Genomic DNA, 25,383 nt, shown 5'->3' with positions numbered 1-25,383 from the left:
AGGGACGAAGATGTTATCAATGATCTAATTCAGAGATGTGCTTTACTCAGGCATAAATTTCTGGTTGTCTTCGCTGCAAATAATTTTCACCAAAAGTTGAAACCAAACAGTTTCCTATTTGTTAACGCAGCAACTGCCGAAAGTTTTGGTACCCATTGGTTACTATCCAGAAAGAAAAGGGCGATCAATTGTTCTTTGCTGATCCTCTCAGAGAGAATATTTCGTCATACAAAGATGTCTACCAAAGAACAATTTCTCTAGAAAAAAAATGCGAAAAATTATCAGTTACTGAAAGATCAGCCAATTCAAAGTAAAAACTCAAAACTTTGTGGACTTTTTTTGCAGTTATATTGCTCATTAAATTTTTGGTTCACAAAAAATTGTAAAACTGAGTGATGCTCAATTAATTCGCTTTGCTTTTCATACGATGTATTAACCCTTCCTCGATTGCAAAAAAATTTTTTTTCAAAGTTTAATTTTTTCTTCATACACAAGGCAAACACTCAGCAAATCAGTATCAATATTCAGTTTTCCGTATCCACTAACAAAAATATCCATAATTTGACAAAAAGCACCAGAATGAGGACCAGACAAAAAGTTTTCAACTCTTCGGATAGTTTCAATATTAACAAAATCAGTTTAAACTTGTTTCGCTGGAGGACGGTAGACTGTTTCGCTGGAGCACGCTGGAGGCGTTGTAGATAGTCTTTTGAGCAACTACTGGCATCTTCGCACAGGGTTTTTGATTCATTTTCACTTGTTTTGCATTGCTGTTTCACAATTTATTGTAGGCAAAAGCTGGCAGTTGTTTGCGTACTGTCTGTGAGACAATTTTATCTGCGGAGCTGTTGAATTGAACCGCCAATTTGAGCTTTGTAAAAACGTCTCCATTAGTCTCCAAAGTTGTTGCAGTCGAAAATAAGAACTTGAAGGTTGTAAAAATACAAGGCACAGGAAAATTCTGTTTTCGTTTCAAAGTTTTTTTTCGAAAGTTGTTGTATCAAGCAAAACGTGATAATGGTTAGTTACTAAACCGCAAAACTCAGAATCAAAATGGGCACGCACTGCATGAACATTTGTGTTAGAAAGGGTAGGTTTCTCTTCGACAATCTGAAACTTGAACCGTCTTAGAAATTGTTTAAAGTAATTTGGTGAGCGCTCGTGCATCGCCTCAACCATTTTTGTTGCTGGTGTAGCTCTTCGAAATTTCTTCTGCTTTTTGTTGGAATCGTGGTTTTTTGCTGGAGTTGGTTTTGTTGATTCCTCTTCTGTGAACTGAGAGCGTATATATGCTGGATTTCAATCAAGTTCTCAAACTCTTGAACAGTTACAGAAACTCTCTGCTGAAATTCATAATCGCTTTCCGCTTTCTTGAACAATTTTAGAAACACATAGGTCCCAGTCCTTTCATACGCTATCACAGATGCTCTGATTAAACGTCTATCATTTTTCAAACTGTCGAATTGACAATCGCCAAATTCTGTGTCTTTAGTGGAAGAAAAGGCATGGCGCAACCAAATTTTATCTTTTTCAAATAAAGTTGTGAGCGCTCCAACTCAATAGCGGAGGCAGGCTTGGATTACACATGTGTCATCAAACACTCAATTAAAAACAAATGATTGGCGAATACAGTCTCAAATACGCCTACGGCGTACTTGAGTCTGTTCATTACGAATTTTATGCAAACGTATAGTGCAGGAATGTATTCTTTTGAACAATTTCACATGCATAAAGCGCTCATGTAAACTAGAAATTAGAAACAGATGCCACCTCAAATAATAAACTTACATGTTGAACACAATTTCGAAGACATTAACCAATCATATACAGTACAAAATCAAAGCACATGTGACCTCAGATAAGAAACTACAAATTCAACACAATATATAACAACAGTTAATTGAAAACAGATGTAACCCTAGAAAACAATATTTGGTACACTGAAGTTCAAATTGTGTGTGTATGCTGGCTCAAAATTAAAAACAAATGTGACCCCCTAGCTTACGTGAAACTATTGCCTAAGTCACACACACTCACCCTGAGCCATAATTCGGCGGCATTCATATATGTGTTGAGTCAAATTGCAGTTTGTTTCCCGCAACAAATTCGAATCTGTTAACTGAATTGTTTTAACACTTAACCTTTAAAATGTCGCTTAAAGTTCTCGCAGAGTCCGAGGCTTCTTGGGAAAGAACATTAGTTTAGCAGACACTTTATGAAAGTTTTGTGGTTCTTATTCAACAACGAAAACAAGACGATGTGACACGTTTACCATCACTGTCTTCTTCCAAAGCTTCTGATAAAACAATTGCCGCCCTGCCTGAGAAAACCGACCCATCCGAAAGCACTATTGTTACTTCTGATGGCCAGCTACCTGCAAACGTGCTGCCAGCATTTCAAGATTGTAATATGGACACATTACCTGAGGAACTAAAACGTATTTTCTACCGGTACGACTGTGACTGCGTACCTTTGTTTGAAAATCAACTCGGAGCTTATCAAGCTTGTGATGATCTTGGCAATTCGTGGGGGATCAAAACTTCACCGTCTTTTCCAGACAGTGAGACAACACTAGCTAATCTACCCACAATACCAGCAGTTGACCCAAGTCCAACTGCTACGCCGACACCTAGCCCATCTCTCTTCGCTGGAATTCACAACAACAACCCTACAAACAATTTTGGATAATTTTGATGAGAACGTTTTTTCCAGAACAACTTTTCAAACGCCAAAGCGAGAGGCTCTGAGCAACAGCTTTCCTTGATGGAGTTATTCGATTAAAATAACTTAATTAAAACTTGAAAATTTACCTTCATATAAAACACTGTTTCAATTTTTAGATGTTAAGTTGTGCGTGTGTGTGTGTTATACAAGTTACTTCGTTTCTATTTCTTGAAAATGTAATACAACAATTTTTTAATGTCCGTTTTATGTTTCTATTCGAAAATTAGACAAAAACAAAACTCGAGTAAGTGATCATGTTCGGACTAGATCAGGGAAGGGTTTCACTTACCCCTATGACGCAATCACAAATATTCTTTTCGTAGCGTGCATTCATGTACTGCAATCACTATGAAGTGTTTAGTTTTTGTGGTAATAATCCACAATTAGACTTCCGAATCAATAAAATTTCTAAACATCTTTTTGTTAAGCGAAAAGTTATACAGAATTAACACATTTTCTGTTTTGCAAAATTAGTGCACTTTTGGCTCAAAAGACTTGTTAACATTATGACAAAACAGTAGCAGCATATGAACTCTGAAATCAATTCATAAACTGGAAAAGTTGTCGAAAAATTGTAATCCATCAGAGATAAAATTCAGAAAATTGCACTTTAAAACCAAAATGATGTCATTTGGCTTAATTAAAACAAATTTTTAACGTCCTCTAGCAGCACCTCCTAGCTATGGGCTTTCGTTCAACAGGGTAAAAAAAAGCAGGTTTGTGAAAAAAAATTTGATAAAAGTGGAATTTTTTTTTGATAGATGACCTCTGACCTTTGACCCCAAAAATAAGGTCTTCAAAAAACACTTGGGTTGAAACTGATGGTGCAGAGGTCCTCAGCACACTGTGTCCTACAAAACGGTCTTCAAAAAACACTTGGGTTGAAACTGATGGTGCAGAGGTCCTCAGCACACTGTGTCCTCCATCTCATCACGCTCGTAAAACTTAACCTAACCGTTACGGAGATAATTAGCGCCTAATTAACGGCTAATTAGTGACTAATTAACATAAATGCTAATTAATGAAAAAAAAGTTGAATTTTTTTTACAACAATGGCTTTGTGGGAACATGCTGGATGTTTGTGGTCATCAGCATCATGGCAGATAAATGGCTCCTTCACCGATTTTCAAAACATCTGGTCATCAATGTCGCATTAACATCTGGCATTAATTCGCATTGGAAGTACCCTAAGGAAAATGTTAGGTCGCGTTTCTTTGCATTTTTGCACATAGTAGGCCCACTACATCAACTTCTCTCATTACACCTGTCATCGAAAAAGGCTTCAGCAAAAAGACACGTGTTTCTGTCATGTAATTGTCATTTAATGACATCGATTTATGATGATTGACAGAAAAAAAAACTTTTTTCTGTTCGTTTTAGAGCAATTTTTTTGTGCGGTTCTATGTTTTTCGACCCGGGGAGCAACTTCGCTCATCACACTTGACAGCGTAGGACAACTCTAACCACCCGTTTTTTAAGAGGTCTAAAATGGTACTTTGTTGAAAAACTCAAAAGAAAGTAACGACGTTTCTCCGCTTTTTGAAATGCATTTTTTTAAGTGATTCACAAAAACAACACTCGTCACACTCTTCGTAGCGAATTCAATTACCACCAAGTCCAATACTAGTTTTCCGAATCAATCAATTCTTTCCTAAATTCAAATCAAGTTTTATATTCAAGTCAAGTTGTTATATTCTATCGTCATGACTTTTGCTTGTCGGTATTGTGACGCTGTGCTTAGCACTAGATGAAATCGTTCCGCCATGAAACAAAATTTCATCCAGATGAAATGAAAATACCAACTTATCACTGTTCTTTGTGTGAGTTTACATCTCGAAAAATGTCTGAACTGGAGCAACATATGCGAACTGAACATTCAAGGTTTTGAAACTGTTGTCGGGCTTGCCACCTCGGATTCAACAGTTCGCACCTCTATGCCCAACATGCAAGGTCAGTTCATTCAATTCCAGTCTTTGGTGGTGAGTTTCAACCTACTCAACCCCCCGATCAGTCAGCTTTTAATGACAGTCTGCAGTCCTACTCAATAGAACCCACGGATGACGAAATGGTGCTAGCAAGAGACCTCCAAGAGTTCATGAAGTTCAAACAGGAGCAAATTCAGGAGCTAATTGATCAAAAATTATCAGCAGGCCCGCAAAAAGTTCAGTTCTTTGCAGAACTGCAACTTCTCAAACAATTTCGTGAGCCTGATGAAGACGACGAGCGTATCACCATCTTCGCTAACTCACTGATGACCCCTGTGTACGCTGAAGGGCTCTCAAATGACAATTTTGCAGAAATGGTGGAAAAAAATGCTCGATGTGTTGTTCACCTTTGCCTCTTCTGGAAGTGATTGGTTGCTTGAAAAAGTTCTTCGCGTCAATATCAAGTTCGATAAGTACAGACCGGCCAGCGGCTCTTCCTATATAATCTTACCGCCAAATTTAGAAAAATTCAACTCTCTCCTCAACATACGGAACCATACAGACAACAACTGTTTCATTTACAGCTTTGTTGCAGCTTCCTATCTAAAGAAAAACGATTTTGAGGGAGAAGAAGGAAGAAATGACTCTTTAAAGCTAACATCCCCCGAGTTCTATCAAAATATGTCATCGGTTCAGCCTGCTGGTGATTTTGCAATGCCCATGGGTTTCAATGGCATCGATAAGTTCGAAACACTTAACGACGTAGAGGTTAACGTTTTTGGATTTGAAAACCGAGATTTGTTTTCAATGGGAGTGTCCAAGAAATCTATCTCAAGTCTCCTTCTTGACTTTTTTCTTCTTTATGAGAGTGACAAACATCACTACGTCCTTATTAAGGACTTCACCAGGTTTTTCTGTTTTATCAAGGACAAAAGGTTCAGGTCAACTCCTCACCTCTGCCAGAACTGTCTTTACTTGTGTCACAAAGATGTTAAACAATTTAAAGATCATGTTGAAGTTTGCGGTAACAATCCACCAGCTGTTATTCGCATGCCAACAACTAGCAACAAGTCACACAAATTCAACAATTGGTCTGCAACCTGGTTTGCTCCGTTGGTTATCTATTTCGATTTCGAATCCATTCTCAAGCCCGTAGCGTCCTGCCCAGCTAGATCAGAGAGTAATTCAACCCGATCATTTGAAATGCATGAACCATGTGGATTTGCGATAGCAGTCATAGAGCATGGTGATCCGCAGCCCAAATTCAGTCATTTGGACAGCTCAGTCAATTGCATGCAAAATTTTGTGCAAATGATGCACAAACTTGCTAAAGATTTACACGAGCAGAAACGCAAGTACCCGTTCTATCGCGGTGACCGCTCAACTCTTCAGAATAGTGAAAGAAATGTTGAATTTGCGAGAGTTAATTTCTGCAGAACGAGGAAAAGGACTTAGATCATTGTCATTATACCGGCAACTTTCTTGGATGGGCTCATCTTCAATGCAACAGAGCGAAGAGAAATTCCAATTTCTTTCCCGTTATTGGGCATAATATTCAAAATTATGACCTGCATCACATCGGTTTAAGTCTTCAAAAATGCAAACCCTCTACAACAATCAGGTTGATACCATCCACTGATGAGAAATACATAACAATGGTGTTAGGAGTGAAAGTGGGCACTTTCGAGATGGCTGACAAAAAACTTGTACCTATTCACGAGTACTTGCGGTTTGTAGACTCCTACAAATTATTCAGTGGATCGTTAGAAAAATTGGTTGAAACGCTGCCGATTCGGAATTTGCTATAATGGAGTCCATGTTTGCCGATATTCCCCACTCCGAACATTATCTTCTCAAACAGAAAGGGTATTACCCTTACTCCTACATGAGCGACAGATCAAAGTTTGCAGATCAAGAGTTGCCTCCACTTGAGATGTGGAAGAACACTTTGGATAATGGGAAAATATCAATCAGCAGCCAGGAATTGGAAAAAGCAAAACATATGTGGGAGATATTCGAATGTAGAACTATGCAGGATTATCACGATTGCTATCTGAAGCTGGATGTTGCGTTGCTTGCGTGCTGCTCAGAGTACTGTCGAAAGCTGAGCCACGAAACCTACAGGTTAGATGTAGCCCAATTCTTTACAGCACCAAATATGGCAAGGGACGCTGCACTGAGAATTACCAAAGCACGTGTGGAGTTAATGACGGAACCGGAACACTTACACATGATCGAGCCATCAGTGAGGGGCTGCATGACTTCAGTATTTGAGACGCGATACTTCAAAGCAAATAATCGATATTTGCCAGGGTTCAAGCCTGAAGAGCCATCTACGTTTGGATTTAGCGTAGACGCTAATAACTTATACGGCGGTGTAATGCAAGAAAAATTTCACCCCATAGGCAACTTCCGATTTGCAAATGAACTATCGATCAGTGAAATACTGAATATGCCAACAAATTCGACCATTGGGTACTTCGTTGAGGTGGGCCTTGAATACCCGGCAAGCATTGACGACCAACATAAAGATTATCCCCTTGCGCCCGTGAAGGAAATAGAGTTAAATGCCTGGCTAGCGAATTCCAAATCGACATAAAAGAGCGGTTCAAAATACCCCAGGCAAAAATTTCCACATTGCTGCAGACAATGTCTGACAAGAGGCATTATGTTTTGCACTTCAAGTTACTACAGCTATACGTTCAACTTGGAATGCGCATTACTAAGCTGCACAGCGTGCTACAATTCAATCAAGAACAATGGCTGGAATCCTACATTAATCTTAACAGTAATATTCGCAAGAGTGTAACAAGTAAGTTCCGGCAAAACTACTACAAATTAATGAATAATTCGGTGTATGGGAAAACCATAGAATCCAAGAGGCGCCGCTTGAAAGTAGAAAGAACTCGCAATGCTGAAAGAGCCAAAAATATAGTGTCCAAATTTGAGTTTGAAGGATTCAAAAATTTTTGAGGAAAACATGGCGGCAATGTGCTCGAAGCAGAAAATAATAAACTGGAAGACACCAACAATTGTTGGTGCAAGCGTCCTCGACCTAGCAAAATTTTACATGTACAGATTCCACTATTATGTTATGCGGGCCAATTTCTCCTGTCGATTTCTCTACTCAGATACGAATAGTCTGTTTTACACGGTGAGGCAGACGATCTATAATACGAACTGGAAAAGCAAATCCAGGATGTAAAAAATGAGTTAGACTTTTCCTCTTACCCTGATGTTCATGCACTCCATAGTGATACAAATTAGTGCAAAGTCTTTAAGTTTAAAGATGAATTTAGTCGGGACATTATTTCGGAATTCAACTGCCTCAAACTCAAAATGTATTCTATAACTTCTAAGTGTTAGTACTATCATTTTTTTCACGCAAAAAAACTAACACTGTAACCTCTAGAAAAAACTGTTAAACTTCAAGTATGTAATGTTTACCTTTTTCAGGTTGTCGGTAGTTGTCAGCAAAAGGCGTCAGCAAAGCGGCGCAAAGACTGCTGACCCATGAATTGTCTAAAGATACGCTGTTATTGTCAAAACCAATACGAGCACTTAACACAAGAATAACCTCGGAAAATCACAATTTGAAAACAGTAACATCGAATAAAGTTTCACTCTCGGCTTTTGATAATAAGCGGTACATTTGTTCGGACGGTTTATCAACCCTTCCATTCGGGCTTTATTCGTTACAATCATATGTAGAGAGCGATGGGGATATTGATTCACTAAGTAGGATCAATCCCAAACAATCGGACAGTCAAGTAAGTTGGGATTTTAGCGAAGATAATCTAAGCGAACTGTTCAAAGACAGCCAAGTTGATTGGGACTTTGCGAGTAATGCATTACCACCCCCTGCTAAAAGAATGCGCAAGTACTGCAGTGAGAGATTAAATCAACTACTGGACAATGACAGTAACTATTCGCCGCCCGATCCTGGACTGATTAACGCAAGTAATATCAGAGACGAAGACATCCTCGGTGACCAAATAGTTGATTTTGATAGAGCTAGCAGCTGAGAAGAACAGCAAAGTGTTTGCTCTCTGATTGATTATGAAGCCAGTGAAAGTAGCGGCGAACAGTATTTTCAACTTAAAACTCCATTTCTAATGCTTTTATACAGACTTTACTATTTGTTGATTTCAGTTTAAATAGAGTTGATTTTGCTTGCTGTGCTGCTTTCAATTTGAAAGGCCTTGATTCGGATTTTAATAACAGTTCAATTTATACGGAACTAGTTTTAGCCTAAGTTCACTAAGCGGACGTTCAAAGAATAGAGTGGCGGTTATACATGCATTTCCCCGCTCAGGTTTATACCTTATTATCTCATGGTTAAGGATCATTCCATATTATCCCCATGCAAATCTATACCCTATTATCATGCATGGGATTTATACCCTAATATCCCCATGGCACGATAACCCCCCTTTCCTAGTGCGCTATATGAATACTACTCTTATTCATTTGTTCTTATCGTCTGATTGCTCGTTTTTTAATGTACTATCTCCGCATTCCTTTCTTGAATCTCCTCATCGCTGTTGAGGTCTTTCTGTTTCAGCTTAAACTTGTCAATAAATTTTCTGGATCTCATCGGCTTTCCAGCGAAGCATTTTTGAAAAACTGTTCCCTTTACTATATTTTATTGATGGTTTATTTATTAGAATAGAAGGGATGTATGTTTGGATTGCTCTTTCGACTGAAGCTAAACAACAGTGATCTCCTCCAAGGCTAATGAATAACATAAAACTGTAATTGTTACACAATTCTTTTGTTGTGTTACCTGTTAAACATGTGCCTGATCTAATCTTATGCATTGCGGCAGCATATGTGTTGTCTTATGTAATTTAATAGAAACTATTTGACGTTTGGAGTGTATTGATTTCTCACCATTTTCACTGACGGCTGTTTCGGGAATCTGCCTATACAAGCGACGAATATCACTTCTTGATTCTGATTATCATATAAGTGGCCCGCAAGACCTCACTGTGTCTCCTGATTTGGTTCCACTTGTTCAATTAGCGGGATCATTTCGTTTGCGTTGGTTAAAGGTTTTTAATTTTGCCGCAGGCTGTACATGACTTTTGCGACTGAGTTGTATTTAAGAGACCACGGTAGCGTCGTTACCGTTTACAGTACTCTGTTTGGTGCCTAATTGATTGTTCGATTCTCTTTAAGTTTACGTTAGCTCTTTTGTTTTACGTAATGATGATTTTTGTTTCATATAATCGTCTGACAAATTAGTTTAGATGTGACCGATGGTGAAATCATGGGACAAATGGTCGTTTCAACTTTGCTATTCATAATAGCGCATCGATTGTAAGTAGTTGATTTAATTGATGTGCAATCGTATGACGTTTTTTATGTACCGTGATCGTAAGCTAGAGGCTTTACATTGGCGTTGTTATTGATATCTGCTTTTGGCTCGGGGTTTTCAGCCTTTTTTATATTCTACCAGTAATTTCAGTGTCTTCATCCTAACAGTTTTTTTACACTGATAACTCTACTACGTTTGTAAGGTTTATCTTGAAGCAACAGTAACTTTGCACAGTAAGTTTATCTTGCACTAATTCTGTTTCCACTGATTCAGTTTGAGCGAATAAAAAAACTTGTAGAATATAGAAAAAAGGCTGATGAAAAAAGGCACTTGGATTTCGCGTATGTAACCAACCCAAACCATTTTTGCGACCACTATAAGTTCGCAGCCGAAATAGTAGACATGAATTTGTCCACTATATAAAATCACACTAAATTTTTCTCATGTGAGTCACACAAAAAATCGTGTATTGCCTCACGATTTTTTGCGAAAAAAGTGATACACGAGAAAATGCCCAGATACATGATAAATTGTGTAGTATTTCTACACGATTCTCTCGGCCTTAATTAATCTCGTGGTTTTTCGCCTGATTCACACAAAAAATTGTGTGAAAAAAGCCGATTTTCTGTGTAATAAGTACTATTTTTCGCTTAAAAATAACACAAAATTCTCATGTGAAAAGACAGAAATAAAATTCATATATTTTCTCATGATTTGTAACGTTTTTATCGTATTTTCACGCGACAATTTTGTGTGTTTTTAAGCGAAAAATTTATTCTTATTTACACGAAAAATCTTGAAGCGGTGCTTTGTGATCGGTAAGTACCGTAAAATGTTCCACCGTAAATTGCATAGATATTGCTTAAAAGTTTCGAGGTTACCTCTAAAATTGGGGGTTTTCTAAATTTATTCTTGCATTGAGCGTCATTTGAAAAACGGGATGCGGAATCAGCTGTATGCCGTCCGTGATGCGTTGTTCGTTCTAGAGTCACTCCTAAGCCTTCTCGGGATGCATTACGTTGGTTACATAAAGCATTACGTTGGTCTTAAAATTTTGTTCATACTGTTCTTCCCTGAAATTTCAGAAACTGTTTTCAAAGTTTGAATTCATTCTGGTAAGTTTGAAGCAAATTGTTTTTGTTTAGACTCACTAAAAAATATCCATTATATTACATCTTTGTCTAAGTTAAAATAAATATAGAAGGGGCTCTTAACGCCATCCCATTGAAATGTATTCAAAACTTTAGCAACATTTGTATCTTATATCTGACCTGAACTTGAAATCTTTGATAACTGTCAAGCTATCAGCATCTATGAAATCCATCGGGAGAAAAAAATTACACATTTTTGTTGAGTTTACAAAAGTTAAAAAAAGTTTTTTTTCTGTCTTAATGTTGAACGCACGACGCCCCCCTCTTTCGATCATCTTTGGTCTGGAAATACTTGCTTCCGTCTGGAACCTCAACCTGCGAATTCTAAAAATAACATTCAAGTTGTAGATTTTTTAAAACAAAATTTTTCTCCTTTGAGTGGATTCTTTCAATCTGGTTTATTGGGCCGAATTTTTTCCCATTCTTTTACAGTAGCTTTTAATTTTAAAAGTTTAGCAAAGTTTTTGCTTCTAGCGAAGAGGACAAATTGTTGTTAACTGATTTGAGTTTCTGATTCTTTCCATTTTGGTCCTTTTTCGTGAGAAGCAGGCAAATCAATTTTTGAGACCATATCAGCGGTTCTAAAATTGTCCTCCCTCTAAGCAGAAACTCAATTACAATTAGGTCCATTTTTTTAGGTATTCTGTGACTCTGGAGGACTTAGCAAAGGTATCTGACGAGTTGAAAGCACTTCAGCCAACAGTGTACGCAATTGGTAAGTACCTCTGTTTTGTCAACAACTAGCAAATGAATGTGGTGTTTCTGCCTTTGCGGGTGGTTCCGTTAGAAAAATTTCTTTATTAATTTCTGTAACGAGTGGTTCCGTCAATAAAGAATATTGAAATCATTAAAGAACCAGAGAAACAAAAACGACAAAGGGAAAGTGTTAGAGTGCGTTTTTAATTATGCTCTCGAACGAATTCTGAAACAATTATTTTAAAAGTCTGTCTTGTTTATGCAAAATCTTTGCTCTTTTGTTTTAGAACAGGATTTTATATTTTTGCATGTTTAACATGACTTTAAACGCTTCAGTTATTGATTTCTGCCTGATCAACTATGATCTTAGTCAGAAAGTAACTATGTTGCTAAAACCAAAATCTTTTGTGAGATAGTGTAGGACAATTAGGTGATAGGTGAGTAAGTAGCTCTTCAAACTAGCATACGGCATGTCGCTAGTTCGAACCCTTCAAACCCTTCAATTTCATCCACCCATAGAAATTTATCAAGGCTATAGACACAACTGAATTTTAGTACCCCGCGTGTTAATTGAGAGCTAATTGTTCCACGTAAGTCGGTTTATGTTTTAGTACATTGGCGAGATATCTGGTAATTGTCTGCATAAAGACTTATCATTAACGAGTCATTCGTTGATAACGGGTGGTTTTTCAAAATCTTGATCTTAAGATGTTAGATGCGAGTTTGATAGCAACATTTCTAATTGCAGGTCAATAATTACTCTCAACCGAAGCTTGTTGGAATTATATTAGTGCTGTGATCTTTTTTATGCAACCATTCGCTTGACTCATTTTTCGTCTGACTCTTTTAACTTCTCCAACTCAAAAACGGCATAAAAGTAATACTCGGAGGGCATTAAGTGGCTGAGCAGATCTCAGGAAGCCTTTTGGCCTTACTGGTTCTTTAAAAGTTTGGCCCACCTCCCTGAATCAACCCCACCATCTCAATCGCATCCCAGCCCCATTGCCTGACCCCCCTGGATTGACCCCCTAATCTAATGCAAGCATCACTAAGCCCCAGCTATCTAAAATCGAAGCCAGCCACTCGCTGGTTGTCTTAGATTAGTTTGAAAGATGTTAGTTTATTATGTTTGTATATATTCAACATTGATTTTTTTTCGAAAAAAAGTAAAATATTTGAAATGACATTTTAAAAAAGATTTTTTATGTGGCATTTGCACGTAAAAATTTTGTGAACTGTGTGAAAACAAGCAGATGTAGAGAAACGCGCTAAACACGACCAAGTATTGAAAACCAGGTGGATTCTGATTTTCTTTTGTCATTTTCTTCTGATTAATAGCCGCGAAGCGTTAGCGGCTATTATTGGGGACATCTTGATTTTTGTAATTCGTCGTCTCCATCTATGATTCTTGCAACCACTAACTTTTTTTCAATTTTAGTAAATTCTACTGCTTGGTAGTTAAAATTTGTCTGCGTGACGTCTATTGTTCTTCTTTTAGATCAATTGCGTGATGACTTACTTCACTAACAAATGGAGTCAGTGTTGACTTCCAACAAAAAGATGTAAAGACTTTATTTATGTTAATAAATATAAACTAAAATACTCAACCCTGATTGGTTGAAATTATGGAAATACCTTTCCTTTAAATGTTTAACTGTTTACCCGTTGGTAACACAACACGCCACCCCTTTAGTCGGTACCAGTCATACCTGATATAATAATTAAGTGTATTTCTCTCTCTCTCTCTACTCCGCTCTTGTTTTAGTATTGAGATATACGTTAGCCTTTAGCATTTCGGCCGGTTTACTGTCTACTGAAGCTCAGATAGAAGAGTAACAGACTAGAGATCTAGAACTTTAGTTAGTCAGGTAAGCCTTAAGATTTGACTATATTCTTGAGACACCATAACACAGAAGTAGAGTAACCTCTCAAGTTAACCCTACCTCAGCACACGTCTTATCTGGTGCGACCAGTGAGGCACTTAGTAAACACTTTAACAGCCAGCAAAAAAAACCAGGTAAGTCAGGTAAGTCACCGGACATAAGGAGCGCCACAACACATCGACACTGGAGCTACCCAAAAGGATCTTCATCCACTGGAAGTGGTACTGGAATAGATACTTTTGTGGTTGTCGATGTTCATTCCTTGCTCTGTGGGCAACCTATGTCTGGGACTGTACTCTTTGACGAAACCAATCACCAAGCAACACATTCAAAAAAGAAAGAAAAAACCCTTCAGAGAGAATAAAGAGAAATTGACTTATAGTACAGAAGACTTTCAAAAAGGACAACTAGGTTCCTCATCGTTTAGCCTATCAAAAACACTTACAACTACGTCAACACGAAAAGACGTTCAAATAAACACAAGTCTACAAGCAAAACAAAAATCAACAATAAAACCAGACAAACCACTAAACTCAAAATTGTTTGGAAATCAACAAAATGTTGTAGACGAAATATATATTTCCGATTCAGATGAAAAAGAAAAAGAAATAAAATTTGGGAACTGGATACCACCAACGGTAAATCAGAGAGTTAGGAAGAAAACTCAACAAACAATGAACCAAGAATATATTAGAAACAATACATATATACGCTCACTAAACGAAAACAATGATAATCACGATTTACATTGGGAACAACAAATGTACAACTACCATGATCTAAAAGACGAAATCACAGAAAAAAAAACAAATCATACAAATAGACTAATAGACAATATAGAAAACAAATTCAGACAAATAAACGAAAACATGGAAAGAAAACAAGATGAAGCATTACAATCAATGTTTAACAGATTCGAAAGAACGATAAATGACATTAATATACAATACAACACACGAACAGAAAACAGAAATGTAGAAGACAATAATATACAAAACAACAGACACGAAATCAGAACACGAAGATCAAACCCAAGTACAACAAATTCAAATATAACAGAAGAAAGAGAAACAACGGTAACAGAACCTCCATTACCATTCTATAAACAATTGACATCAATGAGTATAAACGAAGGACCACAAATTGAACAAAATATAAGTAGTGGTTCAGTACCAACGACAATAAGACCATTTGATGGCACAGACCCAGCATATACTGTCGAAGAATATCTAAACAGTATAGTGGCAGCAATGATATTTAGCAGTGGCATAGAATCAGTTAACAAACCAGGACACCACCAATGGAAAGTAAAAAGAGCAGCCTTAATATTACACACACTACAAGGTCCAGCTCAAAAATGGTATTCAACTCTACCGAGTGAAACCAAATTGGATTGGGAAACATTTTGCAAAGAATTCTCAGATATGTTCGACTCATAGTATTACAGCAATTACAAAAACATACAAACGAATCATTACGGTCACTCGCTCTGAGAATAGAAACACTTGTCAAAACAGCATATTCACTATATACAGAAGATTATAGTAATGAATCAAATATTCATAAGATGTTTGGATAACGAACTAAAAACGGCAGCCTTGAAAAAACATGCAAACCATAAACAAACACCAAGAGAACCAGAAATGCCATTCAAAGCACTAGTTGACAAAATAGATCAAATGGACTTAACAAGAACAATAACGAACAATCATAAAGGTTTATATGAAATTAACCAAACTACAAATAACATTAATGACGACTTAAAACAAGTGAATATAGCTTGTAATAATATAAACAACTTGAATCAAAACGACTTGGAACAAATTGAAGGAACGATCTGTAACGTTCTAAATGGAAAAAATAACACATACGATAGAAAAAATTTTAAAGGAAGACCAAAATTTGCACTATTTTGTAGTTACTGTAGTTCACACGGTCACACAAAAGGCCGATGTTTTAAAAGACCAAGACGAGAAAGCATGCCAAGACCAAAAGAAAAAACATTTTATGGTCACTTGAGAAATAATCAAAATTTACCAAATAGAAGAATCGACTCTAACAATGTCAATGGAAGACAACTACCATCAACATCACCAGTGTACAACAGCTCAAGAAGCAGAACGCCATATAGACCACAATCAAGAAATAACTACAATAATACGTCAAATTATCAAAGAAACGGCGATTCGAATAACAAATATCACATTAGAAATACAAGTTACTATAGAAAAAATTTCAATAGAAGTAGAACAAACAGCTACAACAGAAACAATAATAATAATAGATATAAAAATAATAGATCAAGCTCAAGATACACAAATCGCAGTCAATCAAGACACCAATCACCGTATAACAGAAATAATAATAATAATAATAATAATAATAATAATAATAATAATAATATTAATAGTAATAATAATAATAATAATAATAATAATAATAATAATAATAATAATAATAATAATAATAATAATAATAATAATAATAATAATAATAATAATAATAATAATAATAATAATAATAATAATAATAATAATAATAATAATAATAATAATAATAATAATAATAATAATAATAATAATAATAATAATAATAATAATAATAATAATAATAATAATAATAATAATAATAATAATAATAATAATAATAATAATAATAATAATAATAATAATAATATTAATAATAATAATTATAACAGACAAAGATTTGATAGCAGAGAATCAAATAGAACTGATAGATACAGACAAAGATCAGATAGCAATAACAGACATTATTCAAACAATAACAATAGAAATGATAGAAGAAATTCGTCACACCGAGAGCAAAATAACAGATATCAATCAAAAGACGGAAGAACAGACGGACACAAATATAACAATAATAACAATAAAGGCAGAATAAATAATATAGAGACAGATAGACACCTGGCATTGATGAATACGAATACACATCCGAATCATCAAATGAAGATCAAGAAATACTTGACAAATTTTACAACGCGAATGAAGACACATGCAATACTATAGTGAATGCACTAGAAAGTAACCCAAAATGGATACTACCAATCTATCAGTGTAACAAATTCGAACAAGACTTTACAAAGCAAAAACCAGTTTTGGAAATTGATTTTCTACTGGACTCTGGAGCAACATTAAACCTCTTAAACGAAGACACCTGGAATGAAATAAAATACAACAACTCAGATATACATCTCGAACGAGCAAACAAAACACTAACAGCTGCAAATAATGCAACCATAGAAACATTTGGAACAATAACATTAGATCTAACACCAGATAGAATATCAAACAACAGAAATAAAATACAACACAACTTTAACATTCATTTTTATGTTACTCAATGTAATCACAACATACTTGGAACTCCATTCTTCAAGGAATATATAGAAACAAAAAATGTAAATACGAACAAATTAACAATAAACACTATCACAATTCTAGATAACGACATTACATTCTTCATGAACAGTACAAAAGGATACCCCTACTACTCTAGATTATATCCGATTTATATCAAAGAATCAATCTATCTTGAAAAAGAACAATATAGATGCATAACATTTCCGATACCCATCTTCAGACAAATGGAAAAGTCAAACGGGAAAGCAATTTATAGATCAAACTACTATTTTGAACCAATTAACAAGTATCAAAATCTATCATTTACGGATATAAAAGATCTTACAACAGAAAAAGAACACTTCATGGACATATTCTTAGTCAATAAAAATCAACGCAAAATAACAATTAATGAAGGCTTAATTGGTTTTATGTATCAAAACATTACGTTCAAAAAACAGACCGAAAAAATGTATCAGACTAATTCCATAGACTTATTTACAGCATTATATCACTTAACATATGAAAATGAAAATGATATCAACGAAATACTAAACATACAAGACAATGAAACAATTGAACAGGTAGCAACTTTCGAGAGAAAACCAAAATTCAAATGCAAATTTAACATTAATAAATACACAGAATCAGAAAAAGAATTTATTCAAATGTTCGATTTTCAACATTTACAATTATCCCAAAACGAATTTGAAAAAGTAGTAACAATCATATTAGATTACAGACAAGTCTACGCAACGACAATATTTGATGTTGGAAAAACAAAAGTGAAGCTGAATCTACCTATAAAGAAAGATGCAATTTTCAAGAAACAAAGAATTAGCAAAGTACCAATACACTTAAGAGAACGAATCCAGAAACTACTGGACGTACTAAAAAAATGCGACATAATTGCACCAGTGAACAAAGAACAACTATCTACAGGAAATACATTTACAAATCCAGTAATTATATTACGAAAAGGCGAATCAGTGAAAAAAGTACTAGATGCACGATACTTAAATAGCATGATTGATGAATCAATGTGTATTTGGCCGATCGAACCTGTTGTCGTCGCAATTACACGCATAAATGGAACAATATTCACAACAGCTGATCTAAATAGCGCATACAACCAAATACCACTAGACGAAGATTCAATGAGATACACTCACTTTACAATTGGCAATGAACAATATTGTTTTAAACGTTTTGTTTTACGGAATATCAATCGGACCCGCAGCATTTGCATCGATACTAACACACTTTCTTTATCCATTAATTCGTAAAGGGACAGTAATTACATACGTTGACGATATATTCATTCAAACAAACTCATACGAACAAATGTACGAAACCCTCATTGAATATCATAAAGTACTCTTAAAGGAGAACCTCAAAGCAGCGCCTGACAAAACATACTTTATGTTGAAAAAAGTCAAATTTCTTGGACATATAATTGAAGATAAAAAAGTGAAACTACTGACATCAAGAATTGACGGTTTTCAAAAACTAGAACCCCCAAAAAGTATGAAGGCATTACAAAGATACTTAGGAACAATTAACTTACTTGCAAAATACGTATATGGCATGCAGCCAATATTACAACCATTCTACAATCTTTTACACAAAGAAACTGATTTCAAAAGGACACAAGAACATCAAAAAATTTTTGAACAGATGAAAAAAACAATAACACAAGTTAGAACTAACGATGCCAGACACTACAGAACTATTTTACATAATAACAGATGCATCGAATACAGGCATTGGAACAGCATTGCTACAACAACACCCAGCTGAAAAGAAAATGAAATTAGTTTCAGCAAATTCTAGATTATTCACGCCTATAGAAATGCAACTATCTACATTAATCAGAGAATGCTCTGCAATCATTTTCGCACTAACAGAGTACGAATTCCTCTTAACAGGATCAAATCACCCAATAGTATTATTTACAGACCATAAACCGATTATCTATCTAATTACTCAAAAGAACAAACCAAACCATAGAGTTTATAGATTTCAATTAATATTAATGAAATTTCCAAACCTACACATAATTTGGACAGAGGGAAAAAACCTAGTCCTCCCTGACCTTCTCAGCAGAACAATAGACGAAGAACATTTTACTAAAACACGCGACATAACATTAGAACTACCAGAAAATATAAAATTCTTCTTTGTGAAGACACCATTCGCAAATAACCTAGAATGCAAATATAGCATATGCAATAATACAAACGACGAAAATAAAGAGAGAACACATTATCCCATACTAGCTAACAATCACAACAACTACTTCGAAATTAACATCGACAAAAACGAATATCACCCAATATCATACGAAAAGTATCACAAAGAGACAAAAACAAATCTGATACAAAAATACAAACCGAAAATAAAGAATTGGCAATCTCCAACGGTAAAGAAAGATGATCTCATTATTGAGAAAAATCAAAAAGGACCATACACAATCCATCTTGACGATGATTATCTTAGATTGACAAATAACATAAAAATACAACAAAAACAAAACTATGAAAATGCAAAAATATCAGACATTTTCTATGACGAAAAAACAAAAGTAACAGAAAAACTAATCAAAGAAACTCAAATATTAGACCCTGTACTTCACAAAGTGAAGATGTGGAAAAAACATAATAGTAAACCACATTCAGTAACAATGGACATACGTGGAAATAAAGGACTATTCGCATACTTCAGGAAATACAAATCGATCATCATTGATGAAAATTCTGAAATCATCAAAATTGTGATAAATATTCAGAAAAAGTCAAAACAAAGAATCTGTCTACCACTAACATTATCACTATGCACATTTTACGAGAACCATTGCATAGACCTAGTAGGTCACACAGGACTCAAAAAAACAAAACGAAACATAATGGAAAAAAAACTATTTTCCAAACCTTACAACTTGGATAAAAATACTAATTGCAGATTGTATACAATGTTAAACGAACAAAGTGTTTGCTAACACAAAATTGAAAAGTAAACATGAACAACCAGCACCGACAAAATCTTACTTTAACGAAATGATAATGATAGATACAAAAGGACCAATTCACCCTACATCAGAAGGAAATAACTACATCTTTGTCATAGTTGACGCATTTTCACACTATGTTACTATAATGTGTGCACCAAAAAATAACGCACACTATGCATTTACAGCTTTATTTGAACATTGGTTCATGAAATTCGGACTACCCGAAGAAATCCGATCTGACAACGGATCTGAATACATCAATACAGAATTAACACATTTATGTAATTACTTCGAAATAAAGTTTAAACCAAGCACAACATTTGCACCTTGTACAAACGGATTAGTGGAAGGGACATATAGAATAATTGGACAATTCATTAGAACATTACCAAATAAAAAGTACAATAATTGGTCACGAAATGCAAAATCTTCCCATACGCGTACAACACACAAAATCAAACACGACTAGGCATGTCACCTTATGAAGCCGTTTTCAGTCAAAAACCGAGAAAACCAACAAAAATTAAACTCGGAACAACAACGGATGAAATGGGTAATTGCAACCCATCGGATAAAAGTGCATGTAACACACAACCTACTCATACACACTTGGAAAACCATTTCAGCAATCCTAAAATTGCAAAATTACAAAAATGAACATACGCAAAATGGTTCCTAGACAAAGACATACATAAAAAATACCAAAAATTCTACAAAACAGAAAGAAGTTAACAGATGAAATGAACATTCGATTTATAACAGCAAAACCCCTTGAGAAAAATACTTTTGTATTAGTCACTAATCAACAACAAATTGAGGGAATATCGAAAAAACTATTACCCCTAAAAACAGGACCATATTTGATTGTTGATAAACCAACCGAAATAACGTACATCTTAAAAGACAACAATAAAGAACAAATAACAATACACAGAATTCACATTGTACCATATTATCCAAAAGAAAAACACATCAAATTAGAACTACAAAATATCTCCTAACAATAGAAATACCAACACTGAAACAACCAAACACAGCAACTTCCATTCAAAAAGATATCCACAACCCGGATACAAAACATACACATCAATATAACCTTCGGAAAAGGAAGGTCACATTACAATAGTAAAAACGTAAATTAATAACATGTAATTATATAATATTAATCAATATATAATTCATTAAATAAAACTATGATACTCATATTAATAATTGTCATTAAATGGACTACCTTACAAGCTATCCTTTCTACATTATGTTATATTAAGCTATCCTTTCTACATTATGTTATATATAAATATAAATATAAATATAAATAAATATCTATATATATATATATATATATATATATATATACATGCTATCTACAATCTATACTATTTATGAATCATATTTATGTCTACCTATTTTGATAGAGAGTACTATTTTGATAAAAAACACTGCGTATCTTCCAGCTCTGTAATAGATTAACATCTACCTAAACATACCCAGTAAACATCCAGTATTTCTACTTTAACACACTTCCCTAACCCGAACCTGTGTGTACACCCCCGAAACCAGATTATTAACCAGAACATCTATATTAAAACAATAATAATAATAATAGTAACACAAAAAGTACAAAAAACATCAATCATTCTGGAAAGTGTTAATAACAAACTCACTTTAAAGTGTTAATACACCTAACTCAATCCCTAACCTTTAAAACATACATTATAACAAACATTAGAATATTGCCTTGGAATATCACCTGTTCACGTGACCGATCAAACCAAATCTCTTTTAATTTTCAAATTACCTCGACACTCACGTATTAACACCTTCAATGGTCACAAAGAATAAATAAAGAATTATAACCAAATGGTAAATGCTTTCTTCATGGTGAATACTCTCTTCATCATCAACATCTTCTTCCTTCGTCATCAACATTTTCTTACACACCTCAATTCACAATCTTCTTGAATAACTGAAGTCACAATCTTCACTCACTGTCATTCAGCATTTTCAATCCACCTCATGACATCTCCTGTACTACACGTGAACACTAACCGTCACCACATAAATCAAATAACAAATAAAACAATATAAGTTAAAATAACAAATAAAACAATATAAGTCAAAATAACAAACACTATTCTAACACAAACTGGTTATGATACTAGCCCCTGAACCAACCACTAACGACCCTACATATTATTTTCATAAAAACAAATAACACAACACAATAAAACAAATAACAAATGGTATTTTGATGTTCACAGTCTTGGAACTGGAATAGACGAGTTTGAAGTTAATTGAAGTAAAAACAATAAACAAACAAATCAAATAACAAAATTCAAATAACAAATTAATACAAAATGGTATTATCCTCCACGATTGAGGACTCGCGGAATGGAATAGACATTTTGTAGATATCAATATTACAAACAAATAATTTATTATAAAACAATAGATAATATAAAAAGGGAACACTAAAAATAAAACAAAACAGGTAAAACACCATTATTACTATTTCTAAACAGGATAACACTAAAACGAGTACGAAATAAAAAATAATGAGTTCAACATAAACATACAATGAAAAGAACAACTTCTTCTTTTCATCTCCAACGTATATTTTGTGAAGAATAACTTCTTCTTTACAAATTGGAATAAGTTCCTCTTTTTAAACGAGTAACCCGCATAATAATGAATAAGTACAAATAATAAAACAGATCAAAGACAAGAACACATCTTTGCCAGAACTAACTAACACTGCTGGCAACGTTGTTAGCATACTAGCAAGTAATTAACATTAAGGCATAAACGTGATATAACTATGAAGCAGTGCAACAACCCAGCGAGAACAGTAATTACTATAAGTAACAATCCATTTGTTGTAATAATCCATTCGTTGTAACAATACATTTGTTGCAACCTACATGTACCAATCCAGACAGTAACAATCCAGAGCGAAATGACTCATTACCTGAAATATATACAACTACAATTAAGTTAAACTTTCATTATTCATCGGTCAAATGACCTTCGGCTAACTAGACATTTCACAGTTACATTTTAACAAAGTATACGTCATAGCCCAAACCTACGTCATAAGCAAATACGGACGTTAACAAGACGGACGTCATAGTCCTCATTAGTAACAACATACCTCATTAGTAAACGAACACATCATTAGAAGAAAAGATTAAAACAACCATCTTCATTAGTAAGATGAAGAGACTTGAAGAACAAAGTACCGGGACAAACGGCTCCCAGGCAGACGCAATTAGTAACAAACTAAAAATGTCAACCCAATTAACATTTCCTACCATTACCAAATGGTGATTAACAAAATAGATCTAACACAGCTCAATTAGGTGTTGAAGTAGACACTTCAACACAATATCAACCATTACGTTACAAACAGAAAGACTAATTAACAGTTTGCACCATTTGCACCATTTGCACCATCTATACCATTTCTGCACCAACTAAAACAATTAATGAACCTGTAGCTCATTAGCACTAAACTTTCAAAGGATTTAAAAAAGCGAGCAGATGGAGCCATCATCTTCATCGAACATACCATCAATAAAATACCTACTTGAAACAAATTACTACCTTAAAAGAAATAATTGGTATCTTACCTAATTGTTATCTTACCTACCAGCAAAATACAACGACATACACCAATCAAACATACCAATTACTTTCAAACATACCAATTACAAGAAAAACACCGTAACAAGAAAGCCAAAGAAAATCCACAAATGCCACTTATAAATCAAAGGATAACAATTCAAAATACTAATTACCACCAGAAAATTAGTAAAATTGGCAACTTCAAGAACCAAGAAAGAAAAACGGAAGATATGTTAATGTCACCAACATTGTAGAGAACACCGAATATTTAAGTAAAAATCACAACTCCGATTTTGTCTTGTACAAATCACAACCTCTCTCAAATCAGAAAATTTTCTTCAATTTAGTTAGTAAGAGCTAAAACTAACTTAAATAAATTCTAAATAATTTCTAACTAAAACTCTGTTTCTAACTTAACACAAAATCTTAATTTCAAAAATTCCACCTCAACAAAATTTCATCATCGACTCTCAATTGTTGAATTTTATAAACAATTTCTTGCCTCATTCTCAACCCGAACACAATTTCAGCTATTTCTTCCAAAATCTAATTCTCAGTAATCTCTGAAATCAATCAGAGTAATTTTGTATCAACTACTTTTAAAATTCTATTACATCCTTACCAACTTTTTACCGAAAACAATTCGACAAACCAGGTAAAACTGAATTATCTTCCTTTCATTTCAGAAAGACTTATACATCATTATAGTCACCATATTAATGACATACCATTTATGTTGTTAGTTTCAGAATATTTGAATTCATTTAATAAGAACCAACTTGTCATAAAAATATCAGTCCAAATAGACGATCTTACTGAATTTGACTACCCATCTGGCATTCATATACATTTTGATGACGGTAGCGTTCAACTAACAAACTGCAAAGTATCAACTCAAAATTATCTCTTTATCATAGAAGGAATAACAAACACTGGACAAGAGATAAAACTCTTTTGGGGAGAAAGACACTTTGATCTACTTAAAAACACAGCACAATGTACTGAAAAAATCACAGAATTTGATATACTGAAACAACAAATTAACACTAGAGAGTGTGTCAACTTAAACGAGTTACACAAAGTTTTTCTCGTAGTTTTGAAAAAGGAGGCTATACGCCTCATTGATGACAGAACAAAAAAGTAACAACTCTAATGATACCACTCATTGTCATAGTCCTATATCACTAAAGCTTTCACAAAATTTGATAGTGCGGCACCGTTAAGTGTCAGTTACAATAGTAAAAAACTGTCACTTTCCAGTGGAGCATTGTATCTGATTTACACTAAAAATCACACTAACACCCAAGAAAAAATTAAAAACAAGTACAAATACAAAAGTTTCGAAAATTGATTTCACAGAAGCATTAATAGCAATATACTTACTATTATCTAAAGTAATATTTTTCTTAACTATCTTTCTAGTACCGTGTATCGTAGTTATTTCAACGTACCTAGCTATAGTAACCATAACTGAAATCGTACGAAATCGTAGAGTCGTCTATGCAAGCCCACCAGTACAATAAAAACACCTCATGCATGAAATAAACTCTGATATATTCCACATATAAAAATCCAATATAGATATCATAGAACTCGAAATATTTAAATTTATTAAAATCGCACTTGTAATTTACTTTTTCATACAAATGTGTTTAAGTCTAATAGAATATTTTCTGTATCCATAAAAATTG

General features: G+C 34.4%; 1 protein-coding gene across 2 annotated transcripts in view; it reads right to left on the bottom strand.

Moving 5' to 3' along the window:
- The window catches only part of LOC142345814 (very long chain fatty acid elongase 2-like), a 493,465-nt gene extending 469,000 nt beyond the window's left edge, over nt 1–24,465 (bottom strand). For both annotated transcript variants that reach the window (XM_075398188.1, XM_075398189.1), the window contains exon 1: nt 24,455–24,465. The gene's annotated coding sequence lies outside the window, so the exon portion shown is untranslated. The remainder of the gene's footprint in view (nt 1–24,454) is intronic.
- Between the last annotated feature and the right edge of the window lie 918 nt (nt 24,466–25,383).

This window comes from Convolutriloba macropyga, chromosome 9, assembly GCF_964194025.1.
Source record: "Convolutriloba macropyga chromosome 9, txConMacr16.3, whole genome shotgun sequence".
NCBI lineage: Eukaryota > Metazoa > Xenacoelomorpha > Acoela > Convolutidae > Convolutriloba > Convolutriloba macropyga.
This window is presented reverse-complemented; position numbering and strand designations above follow the sequence as displayed.